Source organism: Eubalaena glacialis, chromosome 18 (assembly GCF_028564815.1).
Source record: "Eubalaena glacialis isolate mEubGla1 chromosome 18, mEubGla1.1.hap2.+ XY, whole genome shotgun sequence".
Classification (NCBI taxonomy): Eukaryota; Metazoa; Chordata; class Mammalia; order Artiodactyla; family Balaenidae; genus Eubalaena; species Eubalaena glacialis.
In genome coordinates, this window is record NC_083733.1 from 36,763,061 (window position 1) to 36,790,518 (window position 27,458).

The window sequence follows — 27,458 nt, forward strand, 5'->3', positions numbered from 1 at the left end:
ATTTGTGTCTTAAATGTTTTAAAATTCAGCAGAACTTCAGACCCAGATGCACTTTAATACTCAAGAGTATCATTTGTTCATAGTACATTTGATGGAGCTACAGAAGATTCTTATATATTTTTCCTTGCACACCCCTGCTGATCTTGTGGCTTTAAGCATCATCTACATTCTAATGACACCCAAATTTATATAATCTCCAGGCTGGACCTCCCTCCGAGCTCCAAACTATAGCTCCAACTATTTACCAGCCATAACTACATCCATGTCTATGTCTGATAAGACATTTCAGACCTTGTTTCCCAAACTGCGACCTCCTCAACCCATAATCTTCCCATCTCACTCAGTGGCAGTCCCGTCCTTCCAATTCCTGTGTCAAAAATGTTGGAATCATCCTCGCCACCTCTTTCTAGCACACACAGTATCGAGTCTGTTATGAAATACTGTTCATTCTACTTTCAAAATATATCCACAACCTGACCACTTTCACCACCTCCACTGTAACCATCCTGGTCCCGGAAAAGGTCATTTCTCACCTGAATTATTCCAGTTGCTATTCCCCTGCTTCCAGCCTGTTTTCAACATGTGAGCTGCTATGATCCTTTAAAAATGAAAATCAGGTCATGTCACTCTCCCTAAGGTTTTCCAGTGATTTCTTTATTACATTTAGAGAACTAGCCAAAGTGTACAAAATGGCCTATTAAGCCCCACATACTTTGGCCCACCGTCACCTCTCTGACTTTCTATTTTATTTTCCCACTTGATGCCTTGCACTGAACACGCTAAACTCCTTGCTGTTTCTTAAACACTGCAAAGCAAGGTCCAATCTCAGGGCTTGGGTCGAGTAGCTATTTTCTCTGCGTGGAATATTATTCCTTCAGATATCCATATCACCTCTGTTTTGCCAACAGCTTTACTTTAGGTTTCAAGGTTCGTAGGATTTGCTGGCAAAATAACCACTCTGCACTCAGTTAAACAAGAATTTAGAGAGACCTCATTGAATTAACAAAGATTACAGTATACTAATTAAGGAAAGAACAGTATAAGAAAGAATAGTAAAGACAGAGGTTTATACATCACCGAATTGCGGAAGCACCTACATCCAGATCCAAGCAGTGCTGGGAAGTCCCTTGAACAGCAGTCTCTGGACTCCCAGTTGGGAAGGTCCCAGGTGGTGCGTCCACCCCACGGGTAAGACTTTAGTTTGCCACTCGATGGAGCCCAGCTTTTAGCAACAGGCCACAGGCTGATAACAGTCAGCCTACGTGCAAGTTTGCAGCTCTGGTTGTTGTCATAAATGCCTTGGTCTTAACTCGTAAGTCTTGGATTGTTCTTGATCCCCGGGGGCTGGCCAGACCCTCAAGGTCCAAGAAATCCCATGACTTACTCTCTATCTTATCTAGTGGATTACAATGTGTGCTGGCACCACCCGTGCTGGCCTGGGTGTAGCTCAGCAGTTTGGCATGCAGCCAGCTGTAGAGTCATTAGTGCTGCCTCTGAAGCCTGAACAAGACTACTTTACCAGCTTCCCCAACAACCTCTTTCAAGTTATTTCTCCAAATAAACTTTACTTCTTCACATCTTCACTCACATGTCATCTTATTTGTCAGTGAGGCCTGCTGTATCTGAAATTGCAACTTTCACGCACTTCCCTTTGCTCTTTCTCTGCTTCCGTTTTTCTCCAAAGCCCTTTCACCTGCTGAAATAATATGAACTTATTTTTATTATGTCTTCTCATACTATATCATAAATTCCATGAGGGCAGGGATTTTTTTGCTGTTCTGTTCACTGTTGTTTCTTCAGTGCCTAGAACAGGGCCTGGCACCGAATAGGGACTTGATGGATATCTGTTGAATAGTAACAATTTTGGCAGCAGAACAGAATCTGAAGACAGCTAGCATATTTTTAGGTGCTCAAACTGTCCCTAATTGGTAGGCCTCTCTCAGCTAAAGATTTAACAGCTAACCAAGGAAGCTCTCGATAAAAATGGTGTTTGTTTCCAGAAGTTCAAACACATGATTAAATGGGTTTTCTTTTAAAACACCACAAGGGATTTCTCAGAACTATATACAAAACTTAAGAACTTTGGCAGTGGGAATTTCATCTAAGCAGATGTAGAAAATAATGGAGACATTTCTCAAGAGTTCTGTCCATTTTTCTAAAAATACAAATTAAACCATTCCAACCCTTAAGATAACATAAGATTATCTTATAAATCCCTTCTAAATGCATTCAGTTTGAACTGATTCAAATTCTCTTCTGAGTAATAGCTGATCTTTATCAGCAAAGATGAAGAGACCTGTTTACTAAAAACTGCAGTTGTTTTTGATGTTATCTGATAAGGATAGGACACCAGGGAGACGAAGTATTAGGAAATATCTTTTTGTAAGCATCCTATAACTTCTCTGATACTTTCACATGTTTATACCTAAACGCTTCTGAGAGAAACTTTTCAGAGATATTAGTCTTTTGTAGCAATTTACACTTGCTTATCTTATAACTATTAGTACCTATTATTAGTACCTGGTCTTAATCCAGAGATGCCCACCCCTTCCTCACCCCTCCCCCCAAAAGTCTTATCACAGTATCAAATCTGCCATAATTTTTTTAGTTTTTACCTGAGAGTCAAGAATTAATAATAAAAATAATCACTACCATTTATTGAGCACTTAAAATGAGCCTGGCCCTCTTCTGAGCAGTCTATATGTATTCACTTATTTAATCATCATAACAACATTATGGAACAAGTTCTGTTATTAACCCCATTATGTATATTGTGAAACCAACATAGAGAGGTTAAATAATTTCCCCAGAAATCACACCATGAAATCCCAAAGCCTTTCTGCCTCTAAACTTTCAGTTTATTATACATTTTACATAACTGTAGAGCTGTACTGTTAATATTGTTGTGGTCCTAAACCCTTCTGAGAATCTGGGGTAAGTTATAGAACCTCTCCCAAGAAAAAATGCCCATAAAAATAAAATTTTATGTTCATGAATACCCTAAGAACTATCCATAAATTCTCTCAAAGGATTCCCCAGTTAAGAATGAAGTAATACAGCTCACTTTAAATGTTCGAACATTACAGACATATATGATGCAGAAAACAAAAGTCCCACATTATCTGAAACCCTAGATATTAACGTTGTTATTGCTTTGGTTTGTATTTACCAGATTGTTTTTTTAAGCATGTGATTTTATTTTTGGGTTTTTTTTTAATGATTTAAGGACTATATTAAAATGTAAAGCCTCTACTCATCAGAAGATATCATTAAAATAAATAGGGAAGACAGCCACAAGTTGGGAGAAGATACTTGCAACATATGTAACCAAGCATGAATTGAGTTCCAAAATAATTATAAATCAAGAAAAAAGACCACCTACTACAAAAATAGGCAAAAAATATGGACAGGAATATCACAAAAGTACAAATAGGAAAGGTTAATAAATGTACATGTTCAACATCTATAGAAATCAGAAATTAAGTGAAAGTGTTCTGCATTCAGCACTGACTTTTTTTGTTTTTTCTTTTCCCATTTATTTACTCTGAAAACTTCCAAGCATTCAGAAAATATTTTAAAAATTATTCAATACTCTTCACCTTGAACAATTTTTAACATTTTGCTATATTTTCATATATATACATATATATATGCATGCATGCATACATACATACATAGGTAAAGAGAGAGGGTTTCCCTAAACTATTTAAAAGTGAGTTGTGGACATCTTGACACTTCACCTGTAAATACTTTAACATGCATCTCCAAAGAACAAGGATGTTCTCCTACCCAACCACAATACCGTTATTACACCTAAGAAAATTAGTAGTTATCCCATAAAATCCTTTAATAACCAATCAATATTCACACTTTCACAGTTATTCGAAAAATACCTTATATAACTGCGTTTCTTCCCTATTAAGGACCCAATTAAAACTAACATATGCATTTGGTTATTATTTCTCTATAATCTCCTAATCGAGCTATACTCTTGCTTTTTTTTTTTTTTTAAATGATATTGATTTTTTGAAGAGTCCAGGACACTTGTATTATAGAAGGTGCCACATTATGGATTTATCTGGTTGTTTCCACATGATGTTTAACTTTTCAGCACCAGCTTCTTAAAGTAAAAAATAGAAGGTACTCCAGTAAACTCAGTGTTATTGGCTTGGTATGTTTTTACAAAACAGATGAACTTTTTTTTCATTCATTATGAAGAAAAGGAGGGAAAAAATACTATAAATATTGCAAATATGATCTTTTTTTAAAAAAAATTGAAGTATCAAGTATAATGAGTGCTTATTATATTAGTTGTATTTCCACAAAGACAGTAGTATGTAGGTCATTGCAGCTATAGGGTTTCTTTGTGATCTTTTAAAAAACATTAACTATTTTTAAGTTACTATTTTCTTATATTAGTGCAATATGTTGATTATTGGGTAGAATAACAACATGGAATTTCTTCCTTTGATTCAAATTAAGTAGAATTTGTTGCATGAAGTACGATTTTTTTCTCATGTGTTAAAAACAAAACTATATTTCAGTACATGAGATTCTAATATGTTGTACATCTATTCTTTGGGTCTATGCAAAGATACTTATGCTCATGTTTTATGTTCTAGAAATAAAAATCATCTCCTTGTATACATGATCAATTAGGTCATTTAAATCACTTACCTATAAACTGAGTCTGTAAAAACTGTTGAGATCAAACAAAATAGTTCAAGTCAATTGGGCATTTGGTAACAAGTGGAAATATATTCCAGATATTTATCACAGAACGGTAAGTGAACAATTTTTTTAACAACCACACACACTGGCTCCAGGTGGCCTGAGCCAAGCTCCTGTAGGGGGTGGTGGCCGTGGCATCCAACCAGGTCGGGCTTTGGGTTTGTCTCCTCACAGCCTAGGTTTTGTGCAAGTCCCTTTTGTCCTTTGAGACTTTGTCTCCTCATTTGTAAAAATAGCTTGATACGGTGGCTTTAGTGTGTTTGTCACCAAGAACTGTAATAAGAAAGTATTTTATTTCATAACCTGTACACACAGTTATACCATGTATGTTTATAGATACATACCTATACATGTATAAACACTTTGATATTTCAACATTTACCCATACTATGTGTGTTATACTTTATTTTAAATTGTTGATGAAATTCATCTCATGACCCATAAAGAGTTTCAAACCCTTGGTTTGAAAAAAAGATTCACTTACTTTCAGATTCTACTACCAAAATGATTCTGCCACTTTGGTCATTCAGTCAGCAAACATTTATTGAGCAGTTATCATGTGCCTATGTGAACAAAACAAATCTCCAAAAAAAACCTGCCTAGTGGCTGCAGAGAGGGGCTTCAAGCAGAAGCTCTGATGCTACAGGGACTCCTCAAAGGCCACTGGACTTTGGAGACTCCTGTTCATGCTCTAGGGTGAGCCTTTCAAAGAGATACTTGCCCAGCACAGCCTGCGGACCAGCCAGCCTATGGAGGTTGGTCATGTGGTCGCCATCTTCTTGATGAGTTTCACCTGCTCCTCCAGGAAGCGGCTCTTCAGGAAGTCACAGAGGTGGGAGTCTGCGCGGGCAGAACCCAGGGCACGCAGATCCAATAGTGCCGGGTTCAGGTTCTTCTCCCTAACAATGGCGGCTTCCACAGCGTCCTGGGTTTTACCCCACTCATCCTGAGAAGGCTTCCTTGCATCCTGGAAGAGGGTGCAGCCGCAACACTGGTTCTGCATTTTCAAGAGACGCTAGGCACCCTCACACTTCTCCTCGGCCAATTGGCGAAAAAAGTGGCCCACACCGTCTAGAGTCACATTGTTGCTATCGAAATAGAAGCCCAGAGAGAGCCGTGTGGCTGACAGGGTCTTGGTGCTCCGGCCAAGTGTCGGGCCTGTGCCTCTGAGGTGGCACAGCTGAGTTCAGGACATTGGTCCACCACAGACCTCCCGGCTCCACATAATATCAAACAGCAAAAACTCTCCCAGAGATCTCCATCTCAATGCTAAGACCCAGCTCCACTCACCAACCAGCAAGCTACAGTGCTGGACACCCTATGCCAAACAACTAGCAAGACAGGAACATAACCCCACCCATAGCAGAGAGGCTGCCTAAAATCATGATAAGGTCACAGACACCCCAAAACACACCACTGGACACGGTCCTGCGCACCAGAAAGACAAGATCCAGCCTCATCCACCAGGACACAGGCACCAGTCCCCTCCACCAGGAAGCCTACACAACCCACTGAACCAACCTTAGCTACTGGGGGCAGACACCAAAAACAATGGGAACTACAAACCTGCAGCCTGTGAAAAGGAGACCCCAAACACAGTAAGTTAAGCAAAATGAGAAAGAGAAACACACAGCAGATGAAGGAGCAAGGTAAAAACCCACCGGGCCAAACAAATGAAGAGGAAATAAGCAGTCTACCTGAAAAAGAATACAGAGTAATGGTAGTAAAGATGATCCAAAATCTTGGAAATACAATGGAGAAAATACAAGAAACGTTTAACAAGGACCTACAAGAACTAAAGTGCAACAAACAATGATGAACAACACAGTAAATGAAATTTAAAATTCTCTAGAAGGAATCAGTAGCAGAATAACTGAGGCAGAAGAACGGAAAAGTGACCAGGAAGATAAAATAGTGGAAATAACCACCACAGAGCAGAATAAAGAAAAAAGAATGAAAAGAATTGAGGACATTCTCAGAGACCTCTGGAACAACATTGAATGTACCAACATTTGAATTATAGGGGTCCCAGAAGAAGACGAGAAAAAGAAAGGCACTGAGAAAATATTTGAAGAGATTATACTTGAAAACTTCCCTAATATGGGAAAGGAAATAGTTAATCAAGTCCAGGAAGCACAGAGAGTTCCATACAGGATAAATCCAAGCAGAAACATGCCAAGACACATATTAGTCAAAGTATCAAAAAGTAAATAAAAAGAAAAAATACTAAAAGCAGCAAGGGATCCCCATAAGGTTAACAGCTGAGCTTTCAGCAGAAACTCTGCAAGCCAGAAGGGAGTGGCAGGACATATTTAAAGTGATGAAAGGGAAAAACCTACAACCAAGATTACTCTACCCAGCAAGGATCTCATTCAGATTCAACGGAGAAATTAAAACCTTTACAGACAAGCAAAAGCTAAGTGAATTCAGCACCACCAAACCAGCTTTACAACAAATGCTAAAGGAACTTCTCTAGGCAGGAAACACAAGAGAAGGAAAACACCTACAATAACAAACCCAAAACAATTAAGAAAATGGTGATAGGAACATACATATCGATAATTACCTTAATTGTAAATGGATTACATGCTCCCACCAAAAGACACAGACTGCTGAATGGATACAAAAACAAGACCTGTATATATTCTGTCTACAAGAGACCCACTTCAGACCTAGGGACACATACAGACTGAAAGTGAGGGGATGGAAAAAGATATTCCATGCAAATAGAAATCAAAAGAAAGCTGGAGTAGCAATTCTCATATCAGACAAAATAGACTTTAAACACTGTTACAAGAGACAAAGAAGGACACTACATAATGATCAAAGGGTCAATCCAAGAATAAGATACAACAATTGTAAATATTTAGGCAACCAACATAGGAGCACCTCAATACATAAGGCAAGTGCTAACAGCCATAAGAGGGGAAATTGACAGTAACACAATCATAGTAGGGGACTTTAACACCCCACTTTCACCAATGAACAGATCATCCAAACTGAAAATAAATAAGGAAACACAAGGTTTAAATGATACATTAAGCAAGATGGACTTAATAGATATTTATAGGACATTCCATCCAAAAACAACAATACACTTTCTTCTCAAGTGCTCATGGAACATTCTCCAGGATAGATCATATCTTGGGTCACAGAAAATTGAAATCGTAACAAGTATCTTTTCTGACCACAATGCTGTGAGACTAGGTATCAATTACAGGAAAAAAATATGTAAAAAAAAACACATGGAGGCTAAACAATACACTACTTAATAACCAAGAGATCACTGAAGAAATCAAAGAGGAAATCAAAAATACCTGGAAACAAATGACAATGAAAACACGATGACCCAAAACCTATGGGATGCAGCAAAAGCAGTTCTAAGTATAGCAATACAATCCTACCTCAAGAAACAAAAACCATCTCAAATAAACAACCTAACCTTACACCTAATGCAATTAGAGAAAGAAGAACAAAAAAACCCCAAAGTTAGCAGAAGGAAAGGAATCATAAAGATCAGATTAGAAATAAAGGAAAAAGAAATGAAGGAAACAATAACAAAGATCAGTAAAACTAAAAGCTGGTTCTTTGAGAAGATAAACAAAATTGATAAACCTTTAGCCAAACTCATCAAGAAAAAAAGGGAGAAGACTCAAATCAATAGAATTAGAAATGAAAAAGGAGAAGTAACAACTGACACTGCAGAAATACAAAGGATCATAAGAGATTACTACAAATAACTATATGCCAACAAAATGGACAACCTGGAAGAAATGGACAAATTCTTAGAAAAGCACAACCTTCCGATACTGAGCCAGGAAGAAATAGAAAATATAAACAGACCAATCAGAAGTACTGAAATTGAAACTGTGATTAAAAATCTTCCAACAAACAAAAGCCCAGGACCAGATGGCTTCACAGGCAAATTCTATCAAACATTTAGAGAAGAGCTAACACCTATCCTTCTCAAACTCTTCCAAAATATTGCAGAGGGAGGAACACTCCCCAACTCATTCTACGAGGCCACCATCACCCTGATACCAAAACCAGACAAAGATGTCACAAAGAAAAAAAACTACAGGCCAATATCACTGATGAACATAGATGCAAAAATCCTCAACAAAATACTAGCAAACAGAATCTAACAGCACAATAAAAGGATCATACACCATGATCAAATGGGGTTTATCCCAGGAATGCAAGGATTCTTCAGTATATTCAAGTTAATCAATGTGATAAACCATATTAACAAATTTAAGGAGAAAAACCATATGATTATCTCAATAGATGCAGAAAAAGCTTTCAAAAATATTCAACACCCATTTATGATAAAAACCCTCCAGAAAGTAGGCATAGAGGGAACTTACCTCAACATAATAAAGGCCATATATGACAAACCCACAGCCAGCATCGTTATTAGTGGTGAAAAACTGAAACCATTTCCACTAAGATCAGGAACAAGACAAGGTTGCCCACTCTCACCACTGTTATTCAGCATAGTTTTGGAAGTTTTAGCCACAGCAATCAGAGAAGAAAAAGAAATAAAAGGAATCCAAATTGGAAAAGAAGAAGTAAAGCTGTCACTGTTTGCAGATGACATGATACTATACATAGAGTATCCTAAAGACTCTACCAGAAAACTACTAGAGCTAATCAATGAATTTGGTAAAGTAGCAGGATACAAAATTAATGCACAGAAATCTCTTGCATTTTATACACTAGTGATGAAAAATCTGAAAGAGAAATTAAGGAAACACTCCTATTTACCACTGCAACAAAAAGAATAAAATACCTAGGAATAAACCTACCTAAGGAGACAAAAGACCTGTATGCAGAAAACTATAAGACACTGATGAAAGAAATTAAAGATGATACAAACAGATGGAGAGATATACCATGTTCTTGGATTGGAAGAATCAACATTGTGAAAATGACTATACTGCCCAAAGCAATCTACAGATTCAGTGCAATCCCTATGAAACTACCAATGGCATTTTTCACAGAACTAGAACAAAAACTTTCACAATTTGTATGGAAACACAAAAGACCCCGAATAGCCAAAGCAATCTTGAGAATGAAAAACGGAGCTGGAGGAATCAGGCTCCCTGACTTCAGACTATACTACAAAGCTACAGTAATCAAGACAGTATGGTACTGGCACAAAAACAGAAATATAGATCAATGGAACAGGATAGAAAGCCCAGAGATAAACCCATGCACATATGGTCAACTTATCTTTGATAAAGGAGGCAAGAATGTACAATGGAGAAAAGTCAGCCTCTTCAGTACTTGGTGCTGGGAAAACTGGACAGCTACATGTAAAAGAATGAAATTAGAACACTCCCTAACACCATACAGAAAAATAAGGTCAAAATGGATTAAAGACCTACATGTAAGGCTAGACACTATAAAACTCTGAGAGGAAAACATAGGCAGAACACTCTATGACATAAATCACAGCAAGATCCTTTTTGACCCACCTCCTAGGGAAATGGAAATAAAAACAAAAATAAACAAATGGGACCTAATGAAACTTAAAAGCTTTTGCACAGCAAAGGAAACCATAAACAAGACAAAAAGACAACCCTCAGAATGGGAGAAAATATTTGGAAATGAAGCAACTGACAGAGGACTAATGTCCAAAATTTACAAGCAGCTCATGCAGCTCAGTATCAAAAAAACAAACAACCCAATCCAAAAATGGTCAGAAGACGTAAATAGACATTTCTCCAAAGAAGATATATGGATTGCCAACAAACACATGAAAGAACGGTCAGCATCACTAGTCATTCACAAAATGCAAATCAAAACCACAATGAGGTGTCACCTCACACCAGTCAGAATGGCCATCATCAAAAAGTCTACAAATAATAAATGCTGGAGAGGGTGTGGAGAAAAGGGAACCCTCCTGCACTGTTGGTGGGCATATAAATTGATACAGCCACTATGGAGAACAGTATGGAGGTTCCTTTAAAAACTAAAAATAGAACTACCATATGACCCAGCAATCCCACTACTGGGCATATACCCTAGGAAAATCATAATTCAAAAAGAGACATGTACCACAATAGTCATTGCAACACTATTTACAATAGCCAGGACATGGAAGCAACCTAAGCGTCCATTGACAGATGAATGGATAAAGAAGATGTGGTATATATATACAGTGGAATATTACTCCACCATAAAAAGAAACAAAATTGAGTTACTTGTAGTGAAGTGGATGTACCTAGAGTCTGTCATACAGAATGAAGTAAGTCAGAAAGAGAAAAACAAATACCATATGCTAACACATATATATGAAATCAAAAAAAAAAAAAAAAGGTACTGATGAACCTAATGGCAGGGCAGGAATAAAGACATAGACATAGAGAATGGATTTGAGGACACGGGGGCGGGGCGGGGGGTGGAGGCTGGGGCAAAGTGAGAGTAGCAGTGACATATACACTACCGAATGTAAAATAGTTAGCTAGTGGGAAGCAGCAGCGTAGCACAGGGAGATCAGCTTGGTGCTTTGTGGGCGGGAGGAGATATGGGGGTATATGTATATGTATAGCTGATTCACTCTGTAATAAAGCAGAAACTAACACACCATTGTAAAGCGATTATACTCCAATAAAGATGTTTAAAAATAAATTAAAAAAATAAATCTGCTCCATTTAATAATCTTCATGGTCCATCACCCACACCTCATTTCAGGCACCAGTCCATGGACATACCTAGTCCTTATCTCCCAGAACTCCTGACCACAACCTCCTATCCTTTTTGCTCTTATTTAACCTCTAGGCAGCATTTTACATAAATTCTGTGTCCTTGTGATACTTCCTCTCATTGACCATGGTGAAACCTGGCTTTCTTTCTTCTCAGAACCTTCCATGGGCTTCTCTTCCTCTCTCTGATCCATAAATGTGGGTAAAGTTCAGAATTTTGTCCTCAACCCTCTTCCTTTTTTAACACTAAACACTCTCCTTGGGCACTTCATCAATTTGTCCGCTTCCATGGCTTACGTCAGTTACAGTAGTTTTGCTGCCAACTCCCAAATACATATCTCCTATCCCAGGTCTCTTATGGATTTTACCACTCCTGTAACCCATAGACATTTCGAACTCAGCGTGTCCAAAAGAGAACATGTTATCTTTCCCTCAAAACCTCCTTATCCTGCTTTGCTTTCTATCTCAGTGGTGGCAGCATCTCCTCAGTTGTCAAGCCATTTACAGGAGTCATTCTTGTTCCCCTTCTTTCTCACTCCTCACATCCAGTCAGTTCCTAGATCTTCATGATTTTACCTTCTAACAAACTAACCACTATTTCAGCTACCGATTTATCTTGCTTACTCTATCTTGCTTACATTACCGTGACAGTCTTCTTATTGGTCTTTGGCCACCAGTTTCCTTCTTTTCAAGTCCAGTCTTCAGGTGGCATTCTAACATCTACAGTAGAGATATGATCTTATCACATGCTTTTGAAATGTCTTAGTGGCATTTCATTATCCACAGGAAGAATTCCATGCTCCTTATCATGGCACACGAGGACCTTCATGCACAAAATACTGTGAACTCCCCCTACCCTCCTTCATGCACAAAATACTCTGAACTCCCCCTACCCTCCTTTAAGCTAGCTGACTTTTATATATCCTTTAGCTCTCAACTGAGACCTCTCTTTTTTCTGGGAAGCTTTCTCTGACCCCCAGTGTAATGGCTACTACTCTATTATAATTGCTTGTTCACTTGTCTTTTTCTTCTTAAAGAGTGTCAGCTCTTAAGCCCCTGCTCCTGACACAATCCTGGTTCCTTGTGATACCTATTTGAATGACTAAGGAAGAATGAAAATGAAAGAAAGCCAGTTGCTAAGGAAGACAGTGCACCATTGTGGTTAAGAATGCAGGGTTTGTATCCAGTGAATCTAGATTCCAGTCTGGGCTCTACCACTGACCAGCTGAGCAAATTATTTTGCCTACGCTTCAAAGTCATCTGTAAAAATGAGAATGTTAATAGTCCCTACATTGTACGGTAAGGAATAAAATTAGAGAACGCATGCAAAGTATCCAGCACAATGCCTGTACTATAATACAATAAGGTTAGCTGTTATTTCATTCCATTCTAATATATGAACAGGTAGAACTAAAAAGTTGTCTATCACTGCATTCTTTTTGACAATAAAAGCACATATACGTACTTAGAGAACTACATGACCCACTGACAGAGATTGCTTACTTAATATCAAGAGACACAAGGCATACTATCATATGTGGCCTTCAACCCCTGAAAATATTAGAAAAATTAACTGACTTGCCAATTGGATAAAAATACAACTGTCGTGAGGTAAAACAAAATCTGTACTTGTTATAAGAAACTGTGAGCCTAACTACAGTGTATTAAAAATGTACTTTATAAGTGTATGCTGCATGATATAGAGGGGGACTTTATTATAGCTGATAACAGATGGAAAAAGCGTGAGGTTTCTGAACTTTTTCTGTTGGAAACTGATGTCTACTGAGGTATGTCTCAAAGTGTTTTTTCTTAAGGAAAATAAAATGTATCGCCTGTTAAAATTCACTTAATAGTATTGCTCCATTTACCCTTTATCTCATTTTCACTGAATCTATTATCTATTAATAGATGATACCAATTAGTTTACTAGTACCTTGGTAAAATTTCTTATGCTTTCTGCAATCTGTCAGAGTAGCCCTAGCCCTCAAAATTTGATCTGTGAAGCAAGGGAAACACTTAGCTGATTAAAAGTACAGGGAGAGAAGCTCTCTCCTTCTTGATGTGGAAAGTTCTTCCCATTGTGGGTTTTATCTAGTCTGATCCATTCATGTGGTTTGATTTTTTTTTATTGAAGTAGAGTTGATTTATAGTGCTGTGCCAATCTCTGCTGTACAGCAAAGGGACTCAGTTATACACGTATAGACATTCTTTTTTTTTTATATTTTCATGCATGTGGTTTGGAGAATGGAGCTTCTCTCTCTGATTAATGTTCACTTAAACATTGTCTGGCAAATAAGCTTTCCATGAGTATGGAAAGAGCACCAATGAAATCATATTAGCTCTTTAATGTCACTAGGGCTCCATTTGATACACCGGAGAAGGAATAAGTGACACTTTGGTATTATGGTTATTATTCTGAACAGAATGACTGCCAGCAGGTTAAATTCTTTACCTGTCAGAAAGAGTCCTATTTATTTGGGGGCATTATTGCCTTGGTGACCTTGTTTGGTGTCTAATTTATTTTCAGGCACAGGAACAGGAAAGGCAACCTGAATCAAGATAATATTTTCTTCTTCGAAATAGATTGACTTGGTTATATTCATGCTTTTATAAATTACCATCATTATAGAAAGTAACTGCTAACTGAAATGAGCCGAACAAACTTATAGGACAGCTAAAAAAAAAAAAAAAAAAAAAAAGTGGTACAAATTTGTAAGCTTGAGTTATTAATGATTTCCTTCTTGAAGAGGAGGAGTTAAAATGATTGAAGAAGTGTAGTGACCTATGTTTTGCTTTCATGAGTATTTCCAAAATTGAGCTGTACAGTTTGCACTCTGTTTTTTCAGGAAGTATTTAGATACTTCTTATATTATTGATTCAGGCCTTTTTTTCTTTACCTGCCTCATGCTTCCTACCATTTCTTTGTTCCTCAGCACCTCTAAATAGACACTGGGAATGAAGAGAGAAGAAATTAAATTTTTTCGTGTTTTCTCTATTTTTAGTAGTTGAAGGGTGTGTGTGGCAATGCTGTTAAAAGCACTGTAGCTAAAAGTCTGAATTTCAGGCTAGCCAGCTGTGTGTGCTTTGTTAACTATGGGACCTGATGTCTCTTACCCAGGGACTTACTGTTGTTAAGGAGATGAGACATCAATGAAGCATTAAAGAGTGATGAAACTTTTGCTTAAAAGTGTTTGTAAACTGAAAAAACAAATTATTGATAAGACTGCAATCATATATAAAGCCTCCCAACTCAGTGATGTGTCATTTCTTTGCTCAGAGATCTTCAGTGTCTTCTCTTTATCCTCTTCTCTTTATCCTCTAAGTTAGTTGCTAGTTTCTTAGCCTGCATACAGGGTGACCCTAGCCTCCTTTCCAACTTTATCTTCTGACTTCCTCTGCTGGTAACCTACGCTTCAGCTGAACTAAAGTCAGCTTTTCCTGAATGGGCTCTAGTTTTCCTCATTGCAATGCCTTTGCTTATGCTGTTTCCTCTACCTAAGAGTTTCTCAGTCATGGCATTATTATTTTGAGCTGGATAATTCTTTGTTGTGGGGAGTTGTCGTGTGCTTTGTAGGATGTTTAGCAGTAGCCCCAGCCTCTACCCTCTAAATACCAGTAGTAACCAGAAATGTCTCACACATCACCAAATGTCCCCTGGGAGGCAAATCACTCTTACAAATTATTTCTGCCCTGTGTTTCTGCAATCTCCTACTCCTTTGAGGCTTTTGCCGCCTAGCTGCAGCAACCATCTTCCATTTTTCCTTGCTGACATGTACCAGTCTCCTAGTTTACTGGAGATATAATGCCTCCCAGGCAGTTGTCTAACTCCTGCCATCATTTTAGATGATTTCATTGACCACAGAGGTGACCTAGCCCAGCACCATGACCTCCCCACCTCAGCCACCTCAGTGCATTCCCTGTACCATGTAGGTACCAGAAAGTAAACTGTCCCGCAAATCACTAAGCAGATATCCCACTCTCCTACCACACCTCCTATCCTTCTAGGCCGCCTGTTCAAGGGCCTCCCCTGCAACACTTCTTGGACCTCACTGAGACCTCCAGGCCACTGACTGACCCTGCTATTTTATATGCACCCATCCGCCCTCCAGCATGGGCTTCCCTCCCTATCCATGGTACATCATTACAAATAGTCTCTTCGAAATAACACTCAACTTCTCTCATGCTGTCACATTCAGACAATAATCCTAGGTAAACCCAGTCACCTACAGTCTTTCTCCAAGAAAAACACATTATAATCACTGAGTCAGGAGACTGTCCCTGATCTCACTCTCAACATTCTGAAGTCACGCTTTGAAATTAAAGTCTCCTTTCTCATCCTGATACATGCCAAACAAACACACCTTTTTTTTTTCCTTAAAAGCAGCACACAGTATATCTGTAAGATACCTCTATTAGATCTAACTTTAAATTTTTCTGTCCTCTTAGGCCAGAGTTAATTTTTTATGATCATTAAAAATATAATGCTGATGAAAGAAATAAATGGGTTCTCTTACAAAAACATTTAGAGTATGAACTACTAAACATAAAATAGTTCTTAAAGCCCGCTGTGCTATTCAGTAAATCCTTTCCCATTGCTTACAGAAACATTTCTAGTATTAATCCTGCAACAAATGTTAATTATATACTGAAGTATGTAAAATGTTTAATATCTCAAAGTATGAGTCCTAATCCATTTTCATAAGCGAGAGCTCAGTTTACCTTGGAGTCAATTTAAGAGACTTAAATTAAAAGCTATATATTTTAAATGACACTGACCTGTTAATGTGTTATGGTTACCTCTAGCTTTATTAATCCCCAAAACATAAAACAGCCAGATTTTTGATGAAGTTTGTTATAATTCCATGGTCTTATATTTAATGACTAACTTTACATTTACAGTAAACATAAAGTCACTTTTTCTTAATAAGAATTTTTATTTATTCATTTTTTATTTCTATATATAACAAAATATACAACATAACCATTTTTAAGTGTACAGTTCAGTTGTATTAAATGCATTCATAATGTTGTCCTACTATCACCACCGTCTTTCTCCTTAACTCTTATCCTCTTATAAAACTGAAACTCTACCATCTTAAACAATAACTTCCCCGTCTCCTCTTCCCCCAAGCCCTTGGCAACTGCCATTCTACTTTACACCTCTATGATTTTGACTACTCTACATACCTCATGTAACTGGAATCATAAAGTATTTACCTTTTTTGTGATTGACTTATTTCACTTATTATAATATCCTCAAGGTTTATCCCTGTTGCAGCATATGTCAGATTCACTTTTTAAGGCTGAATAATATTCCATTGTATGTATATACTGCATTTTGCTTACCCACTCATACCTCGATGGACACTTGGTTGCTCCACATTGTAGCTATTGTGAATAATGCTGCTATGAAAATGGGTGTACAAACATCTCTTAGGGATCCTACTTTTGATTGTTATGGATATACACCCAGAAGTGGAATTGCTGGGTTATATGATAATTCTATATAGTTGGGTCATGTGTTTTTATCTCTTCAGCCAATTTCTGCCTTTTCATTGTAGAATTTAATCCATTTACATGTAAATTAATTACTAATAAAGAGGGACTTTTATCATTTTGCTATTTGTTTCCTATATGAGCTGTAGCTTTTTTGTCATTTCCTGAATTACTGTCATCTTTTGTGTTTAGTTGATTTTTTTTTGTAGTGAAATGTTTAAATTCCTTTCTCATTTCCTTTTGTGTATATTCTATATCTATTTTCTTTGTGGTTACCATAGGAATGACACTTAATATTCTAAAGTTAAGTCACTCTAATTTGAATTTATACCAGCTTAACTTCAAAACATAGACTTCATAAACTCTTCTCCTTTACTACTCTATCCCCACTCCTTTAAGTTGTTGATGTCACAAGATTCGTTATGTGACAAAAAACATAATAAGTCTTTTAAATGCATTATTCTCTTAAATTATGTTGTAAACAAAATGTGTTGTTACAAACCAAAGTTATGATAATACTGGTTTTTAGAGTAGTGATTTTTTTAAACAATTTATGTATTATGTGGAAAACAAAAAGTGGAGATATAAACCATTGTTACAGTAAGACTAGCTTTTATAATTGCCTGTGTATTTACCTTTATTGAGATCTTTATTTCAACATGTAGCTTCAAGTTACTGTCTAGTGCCCCTTCATTTCACCCTGAAGGATTCCCTTGAGCAGTTCTCTCAGAGCAGATCTAGTGGTCACAGACTCCCTCAGCTTTTGTTTATCTGGGAATGTTTTGTTTATCTGGGAATGTCTTAATTCCTCCCATACTGTTTGCTGGATATAAGATTCTTGGTTGATTTTTTTTTTCTTTTAGCATTTTGAATATATTGGCCCACTGCATTCTGGCCTCCAATGTTTCTGATGAAAAATCTATTTATAATATTACTGAGGCTTCTTTATATGTGATGAATTGCTTTCAAAATTCTCTCCTTGTCTTTTGAAAGTTTTGATTATAATGTCTTATTATAGGTCTTTTTGAATGCATCTTTTTTCGAGTTTATTGAGCTTCTTGGATGTTTATATTCACGTCTTTCATCAAATTTGGGAAGTTTTTGCCATTTGTTTTTCAGATATTCTCTCTGCTCCTTTCTCTCTGCTCCTTGTGAAACTCCCACAGTGTCCCATAGGTCCCTTAGGCTCTGTTCGCTTTTCTTCAGTCTTTTTTCTCTGTTCTTCAGATTCAATAATGTTCATTGCCCTATCTTCAAGTTCACTGCTTTTTCTTCTTCTGCCTGCTCAGATCTGCCTTTGAATCCCTTTAGTGAATTTTTCATTTCAGTAATTGTACTTTTTAGCTCTGAAATTTCTATGTGGTTTCTTTTTAGGTTGTCTCTTTGTTGGTATTTCATGTACTGTTTGAAATACACCGTTTCATTCATACACTGTTTTTGTGACTTTCTGCACATCTTCCTTTAACTCTTTGAGCCTCTTTAAGAGCATTGTTTTAAAGTCTTTGTGTAATAGATCTGTCATCAGGTCTTTTTCAGCGATAGTTTGTGTTGATTTTTTTTTTCCTTTGAATGGACTGTTCTTTCCTTTTTCTTTGTATGCATTGTGATTTCTCATTGAACATTGGACATTTGAATCTTATATAATGTGGTAACTCTTGAAATCATATCCTCCCCTTCCCCAGGTCTTGCTGGTTTTTGTTATTGTTTTTGATTGTTGTAGGCTCTCTCAGTGCCAAGGATCAGCCTGATGGGTAAACTTAAGGTCTTCTCAGGTCTTTTCTGGGCCTGCGTCTTTCCCTGGACATGCACAGTTACTTTCTAATTTTTCCCATATATGCATTTGCTTTTTAATGTCAAGTATTTAATGTCTGGCTTCTGAACAGGGAAAAAGAGAAAAATGAAGGAGGGTGGGTGGGTGAGTGGAGAAGAGCCCTAGCCCTTTAAATCCCCCTGGTAGTCGCTTAAGCTGGAAGGGAGGTGGGTTGCAACAGTGTAACAACAATGGCTGCATCCTTTTTCTCTGCACCTCTGTAATCAGAAGCAGCAATCAATGATCAGAGAACAGATCTCTGATATTTGGAGGTCAGGGTCCTTTTTGCCCACCATAACTGCTCCAGGAACATGTGCACAGCTGCCTTCCATGGAGCTGGAGGTGCAGTATGAGTGGCTGATACTGTGCTAGGAGCTGAAATAGACCAAAATTAACTGCAGTTTACCATGCAGGCCTTCCCCTAGAAGTTGCAAGCCTTCAATAGACTATAGAATTCCAAAATGAATACATCAGATAGATTCTGCAAGTGCAATTGTTTTCTTGATGAGGAGACAGAGTCTTGGTGCTTCCTATTCCTACATCTTCCCAGAATTTTTTCTCTAATGTCACTCCTAACTCTGAAAAAAAATCTCAAGAAGATCAATCCCATAAGCACTATAGAAAAGCCAAGTTTGCCTGTTATCTCTTTGCCACTTGTTCTTATAGAATCTCTCCAATCTACCAAGGATCCTATCTTGAACTCCCAGAATACTTGATCACCAGTACAGCCCTTTGGATAGTGTATTGTGCATGCTGTATATCCTTAAGCTACTGGTTATCTAATTATGCTAGAGGCATAGAGGCTCAGGCACCCTCAAGAATGATGAGGTCAGAAAAAGAGCAGATACGTTAGGTGGACATGTCCTTGGCTGTTGTTACGGATTGGGGAAACTCTGGGAACCAGGTGACCTTCCTTATTTCTTCCAGAGCATTTAAGCTCCAATCGTCCTAAAATGGCAATGCCACCACTTTTCTAGCTCTTCTTCTCTTTATTATATTGTTTTGTTTCTTTTCCCTCTACTGTTTCATTGATGTTGCTCCTCAGAGGCTACAGCTTTTGACATGTGCACAGTCACCTTGGGATGACAGTAGTAGCAGGGCTCTCTGTCTCTTTCCCTGATCATACTCACCTGTTAGGCTTCACTAATTGCCAGCTGATTGCTCTATTATTTTTAACAACACCTTGGGGCATAAATTGCTTCATAGTCTGATATAGTTAAATTTGGACTCCTTTGCAGGTTAGTTTTTCAGGTCAGTGTTTTAGGTTGTTCAGACCCCCAGGAAGGTTCTTCATATTTATTCTTCCCCTAGTTCTCTCTGGTAAACTATCTGGTCTGTGGTTTAGGTTTTTTTTTTTTTTAATTGGAGTATACTTGCTTTACAATGTTGTGTTAGTTTCTACTGTACAGCAAAGTGAATCAGCTATATACATATATCCCCTCTTTTTTGGATTTCCTTCCCATTTAGGTCACCGCAGAGCATTGAGTAGAGTTCCCTGTGCTACACACCAGGCTTTCATTAGTTATCTATTTTACACAGAGTATCAGTATTGTATATATGTCAATCCCCATCTCCCAATTCATCCCACCCCCTTCTTCCCCCCTTGGTATTCATAGGTTTGTTCTCTATGTCTGTGTCTCTATTTCTGCTTTGTAAATAACATCATCTATACCATTTTTTTAGATTCCATGTATATGCATTAATATACAATATTTGTTTCTCTCTTTCTGACTTACTTCACTCTATATGACAGACTGGGTCCATCCACGTCTCTACAAATGACCCAATTTCATTCCTTTTCATGGCTGAGTAATATTCCATTGTATATATGTACCACATCTTCTTTAGCCATTCCTCTGTTGATGGACATTTAGGTTGCTTCCATGTCCTGGCTGTTGTAAACAGTGCTGCAATGAACATTGGGGTATATGTGTCTTTTTGAATTATGGTTTTCTCAGGGTATATGCCCAGTAGTGGGATTGCTGGGTCGTATGGTAGTTCTATTTGTAGTTTTTAAAGGAACCTCCATACTGTTCTCCATAGTGGTTGTATCAATTTACATTCCCACCAACAGTGCAAGAGGGTTTCCTTTTCTCCACACCCTCCCCAGCATTTATTGTTTGTAGCTTTTTTGATGATGGCCATTCTGACCAGTGTGAGATGATACCTCATTATAGCTTTGATTTGCATTTCTCTAATAATTAATGATGTAGGTTATTTGTTTCATGAAGCTGGCAGCCTCCTCTTAATTGCTTTCCTGCCATTGGTTTTGAGTGTGCCCTTAGGCTTGAACTTCCCCTCTTTCTGTTGTCATTTCCTTAGACAAGAACCTTGGTGTTCTCTGTGTTACAGCCTGCCTCTCCTCCTGGCCAGAATCTCTGAGCCATGGCTCCAGAGATGGAAGTATAGCCAATGATGTACTTCCCTCCCAGTGACACCCATGCTTTAGGAGCAGAGCGCAAGGTGAGGGTGGTAGTTTCTGATCTTCTTGGTTTGTCTCTCCAGCATGGAACCAACAGCCTACAAATGAGCTGGGATGCAGGTTATCAGAGCCCTGCTATTTGAATGTGCTGTGCCTGAGGTAGATCCTCCACCCCATCAGTGGGGGCTGAGTTGAAGAAGGGATTCTCTGACATCTTGGCTACACTTGCTTGGAATTTAGCCTCTGCAGCATGTTGCTGGGAGAGATAAGAAATGCTGGTACCTGCCCCCACCCCAGGAACATACCATAACCCTCGATTACACTAAAGGAATAGATCGGTATAGAGGAATAGTTTGATTGGTACCTGGGGAGAAAGGGTGCCCTATGGTTTTGTCTGCACCTGCCTGAAGCAGAGCTTCTGTCACACTGAGCTAGGAGGGAAAGGGAGAGGCGAGTCGTGGATCAAATGCCACAGACTCACTATTCTTACCGAGTTTTAGTATATTTTCTTGAATGAATGTTTCTTCATCTAAAACAATTTCCAGAGACTTTAAAAGGTTGGGTTTTTTCGATGATTTTCCCCAGTTATGCTTGTTTTGCTAGGGAGCAGGTTTGCAGCACTAGCTCCTCACAATGCCATTCCAGAGATGGAAATTTCGCATTTGGTGGGCTTCTACCAACCTAAAAGTAGTCCATCATAATGCCAAATGGTGGGTTTTGTTTAAGCCTATGGCATTGAATTTTGTTGCTCATTCTTTTGGGGACGGGGTGCTGTTTCAGGATGAAGGTTTATAGTGGATATGGGATTATTATAACATGGGATTATTCTGCTCTGTTAGAGATTACTGTATAAATTAAATATGATAAATTTACAAAGCATCAATAGAACTTTCCTATCTGGCTTAACAAGCCATTCCTTCTTATTTTTGGTACAGTGTTTTAATTAGGTTTTTAGTTTTAAATGATGAAGTTCCAATTCTTACCTAAAGCCCTTTGACATTAAAAAAGAAAGGTTAAATCTCTTCTTATTGAAGCGAGCACTCTTAACGTGACCTATAAATAGCATTCTACACTACATTACAAAAGGCAGAGAAGACAGTTTTTAAATTAGAGTTTTATTAGTAACTATAAGGCTTACTATTTGCATTACAATTGTCTGTTTTCCATATTGTTAAAGATATACTTTTGGAGTTAACATCAAATTTCTTAAATTATTTTATGTAGCTATTTGAAAGGAAGTTTTAATGCATTTAATATACACTTCATGTTTAATCAATACTGTACTTACTGTACTTATTTCTGCTTTAAGAGAAATATATTTGTAATTTCACATGTGAAGTTTAGGGACTACTTTAATTCCATAATCTTGAGGAAATTATTTAATTCTCAGAATTATTAACTTCAGATTTCATATGGCTGGAATGGGTGGGTATATGAGCAATTTTTGTAATTGTCCGTTGTACTTAGTGAGTATACTACATTAATAAGCTTTACCTAACATTTGTTCTTGAATGAGTTAGAGACCATGAGTATGTCTCATTATTTTAACAAGTTGCTTTAACTTGAAGTTTCTTAATGATCTGATTGTTTGGTTTTAACTTATTCCTATAAAAAGAGCCTTATATACTGTAAAATGACATGTGTTGGTAGCATTAGCATTTCACTGATACATCATTGCTTCTAAAACTCATTACCTGTTAAGTTTCTGACCAGCAGAACTGTTACCTTCTAAGTGAAGCCCTCCCCAGATTCCCCCCAACAGTACCTCTGTCAACTCAGTCCCCATCGTATATGTTCATAATTCTAGCTGAGCCACTGCCATGTGCTGTTTCCAGATCTGTCTCCTCCAAGGAGACAGATGTTCTCAAAGGCAAGGAGCATGCCTCATTTGTGTTTATCTAATACCTAACTGAGTGCCAAGCACATAGGGCATGCTTAAAAGGTGTTGAATGAGTAAGTAGATAGATATGAAAGAAATCTTAAAGATCATTTAGTCTTATCACACCATTTCAAAGGCAGAGAAATGAAGCCCAGGGAGGTTAATGCTTTGCTTTACTTTTTCCAATTTATTGGAATTTATTACACATCAAGCATTTTATTACTACACTGCTCTAGATTCAGCAAAAATATTCCCTTCTAGTATGTTCCAAAAATGATGCACAGAAATCATATAGATAGATTATCTCATTAAGTCCACTATTATTCTAGTCTGCAGAAAGTTCCTCTCTGGTGTTTAGAAAAACAAGCTAGGAATAGAAGACAGTACAGAAATCAAGAGTTTCTAGAGGATGGGACATAACTGCCTACTGTCAGAGATTTGCTTTTGAGTAACTATGAGTTTGAATCATTTAAAATAACTCATTTTGTGTGTTTAACTGTTCTTCTCTTGGATTTATAAGAGGAATAATCTGCTAAACTCTGCTGACCCATATGCATTGTGTTTCGCAGTTCAGTCTGACATAGCAGTTATCAGAGACCGACAGCTTCTACTCATAAATTTTAGAGCATTTATCACAGTGATTGAATCATGCCACTTAAGAAATAAATTATTTTCAGGTTGAATTTGGTTTAAATGTCTAGCCACTCTTTTTGTGCACAAAGTTGAGGTTTCTTCTCTAACCCTAGCCCCTGAGTAGGAGCCCATCATGTAGTGAAAACTAAGAATTCTGTTAAAAATCAAACAACTCATTAGACAGAAATGCATAAAAAATAAATTTGGTGGAAAGGTCCTTTAACATCAGTATAGATACTCGGAAATCCTAGATGCCATGTTTCACCTGCCTGAAGAACTGGTTTTGGATAGTAGTGCTTGTGAAGGCGGCTTCTAAACAGCAAGTATGGCATCTTTATACGTTTGTATAAATTTGTAATATACACTTAGTGTGATAAGCTTTACCTAACATTTGTTTTTGAATGAGTGGACCTGATAAGAAAGGATCAGGAATGAAAGGGACTAATGGAAGTAGGTAGCTTTATTGTACAAACCAAATGTATGAAGACTGACTTCATTGCCCTAAGAAAAATCATCAGGCCAAATGCAGTTCTAAAATTTGTATTTTAAAACCTTCATTCAAGAAAATTAACTTTAATGAGAGTTAATGGAAAATCTGAAAATCTTAGTGATGATTAATGCCAAGTTCCTGTACTCCAGTTCTTTCCATCATTAAGTATTATAATCTCTAATGAATTCTTTACCTTCTGGAACATAGAGGATTCTTCTAGAAGATGAAGTGTGTTCTCATATTGGAATTTTAAATTAATGTGTGTTAACCCATAGAAACATTACAAGATTGGAAAAATTAAAACTGCGGACTCGGGGGACTTCCCTGGTGGTCCAGTGGGTAAGACTCTGCACTCCCAATGCAGGGGGCCTGGGTTTGATCCCTGGTCGGGAAACTAGATCCCACGTGCATGCCACAGCTTAGAGTTCACATGCCGCAGCTGAGTCCACATGCCACAGCTAAGAAGTCATCCGCATGCCACGGTGAAGATCCTGCGTGCCGCAGCTAAGACCTGGCACAGCCTAAACAAACAAACAAACAAAAAACAAATAAATAATTGCAAACTCCCTCAGATTCCTTAAGACCCCGATCTCATAGGAGTAGAGGAAATAAATGACTTCAGCTGAGATTCATCTAACACTACAGAATTCAAAATATTACTAAGTCTTTGAAGATCACTAATTTACCATAATTACCTTGATTACATTTCTCTTAAAAATCTAACATCCAAGTTATAGAAAATAAATTCCCTATAATAAAAATGTAGTAATTAGAATATATCCAGTTCTCACTTGTTAATAATCTTCCTCAAATGAAAATTATAACCCCCTTAAACATTCAATTTCAGGACACTTAACAGGCTCCCATCAATCTAACCTTTTATTTTTCTTACAACAAAAGTACTTCTGATAATGATTTGACTGATAATGGAAGGCAGGGCGGGAGTAGGTTTATTGTTTACCCAGCATTAAGGGCCTTTAGTCTTATAATAATGTGTGCCTGTGTTCCAGAGTATTGTGTCTAAGTGTCTAGTCAGAGCTCTCTGCTAAGCATAGAGAATCTTCATTTGGGCCCCAATGTTTCAGGATAGGAAAGAGAAAGAAAGGGAAAGGAAGTCTAGATAGAAGTTTATGAACTTAAAATTGAAATTTTAAAATGATTCTTAGAAATTTAGACTTCTTCCTTAGAATAGTATCTTGTGAATGGGGACCCATTCAAATAGGTTCCTCATACCATCTACTAAATTAGTGCATTTGTACAGAATATTATCTGGCAGTGTTTGGTATAGGGAATATAGGAAGTAGGGTTGGTTCTCTGTGAACAAATATGTAACCAAAGTGATAATCTATCAGTTTTAATCTAGTACCTCAAATTGATTTTGCAGAGATGTTTTTAATTTTTTCCCATGCTGCTTAAAATATTTTGAATTATATTTCAATATTTTTTGAATATGATTTTCCATATTTAAAAATTATATTTCTGTAGCAACAACAATTGGCTGGAGCTAACTAGTTGCCATCCTCTTTGGTCGGTGATGGACTCTTTTTAGTTCCTCTCAGTCCCCTACTTCCTACTGTCTCCCCCGTCCGGAGATCTTTAGTCAGTTTGTATGCCCTGTGCCTTTTTACTATTTGATCATCTTGGTTGTACCAGGACCTCTTAACTTCTTTAAGTTAGAGCCTCATGCCTTGCAGCGTTTGAGTTGATGACCTCTGAGCTTCAGAATGCAGTTAAACTGCTGCCGCGAAAGGAAGAGTTGTTGGCATTAGCTGGTTTATCTTAATGATTTCAGCAGTCATATGGCCTTCGGTGTACTGTTTTATGAACAAGTGGAAACAGATGAAAGATAATTTTATTCTACACTCTCATGCTGCCCTTTCACTAGTGTTACTGGGACTAAGAAAGACTGGACAGTACTACAGAACAGATGTAAACATGAACTTGGCAAATCCTCCTGGCTCAAGCATAGAAACAGTACAGAATACTGCTTTGAACCATTCTTTGTGAAAATGTCTGATGCTTCTAGAAAATACCAAAAATGTTTTATTAGCTATGTTTTTTCCAAATGAACCATGAACTCCTTTGGAAATACAGTGACTCTCAATATCCAAGGAGAATTTCTTCATGCAGGAACTATAAATAATACTACGAATACTACTTTTTAAAAATTTCCATTGGAATATTTTTCTTAAAAAGTTGAGATGTCACACTGAGGGGATGCAGTGCCAGAAATCACAATTTTTAATCTCTTCCTTTATACCATAGTATATCATAAGGATGTTAGGTGCCCATTATTAATGATAAACCTTTGTTTTGATTTTTCCTAACATGGTTTAGTTCACATAGTCCAACTTCCAATTTAAGTTTCTAAAACTCCTAAGGCTTCCTTTTGATGCCAACATTAACCAAAGGGTTCTTCATTTGAAAGGAAGGGCTGTGCTGCACTTGGCAAGGATTGAAATGCGGTAGCTTAATCCTTTCAAGCTATGAATGGAGATAATTGAAGCATAAACCATTTAAAGTTTTTGTACACACTTACTTGACTATGTGTCTATATTTTGAGGAGAAGAGACTGCATGAACATAGACTATTTTCACTATTTTACTTGTTAAAAGAATCTAATGAACAAGGATTTGAGTTTGGGGTTTATATCTTGAATTTTTCACTAACTTATAATGCAATCTTTTGATAAGGATTATTTCTTCAAATGAATACCAGTGATGTCAGCTATCATCATATTGTTTCTATTAGCAGTTTTAAATTAGTTTTCAAGACAAGAAGGGCAAACCCCTATCCAGAATATGTATCTACTCCTATAAAATGAATTGCTGCCACTCCTAGAGTAGGTGAGGTCCAATGTAATCACCATACCCCCAACTCCTTATTGTGCCTCGTCTTGCACCCCATCTTCCTTACCCCATCCCTCAACCCCTACCTTGATCAAGTACTCTCAGAAGATAGTCTCATGCTTACTCTCCTGGCTCCTGCCAGTACATGGTAGCTAGGTCCTGCACTTAATTCAGGCTGTAGTCCCTTTCTCCCTCAAATGTGCACACATTCCTGGTTAGGTTATCTCGTAACTTAACCCCACTTTTTGGCCTAGTGGCAGCAGAGAAGGTGGGACAGACTGTAGGAAGTGGCAAGAATGTTGCCAACTGGGGGTAGAAACTTCTCCATCATCTTCCAGTAAGAGAGAACTCTAGCCTTTAGGGGAAACTTCTCCATCATCTTCAAACAAGAGGGAATGTCAACCTTTAACAGTCCACTCCTGCAGGCTCTGAAAATCC

General features: G+C 37.6%; 1 protein-coding gene and 1 pseudogene across 3 annotated transcripts in view; one reads left to right on the plus strand and one right to left on the minus strand.

Moving 5' to 3' along the window:
* The window catches only part of ITFG1 (integrin alpha FG-GAP repeat containing 1), a 265,097-nt gene that overhangs the window by 45,200 nt on the left and 192,439 nt on the right, over window positions 1-27,458 (plus strand). The gene's annotated exons all lie outside the window — the stretch shown is intronic.
* Window positions 5,385-5,851, minus strand: LOC133078860 (ferritin light chain-like; annotated as a pseudogene).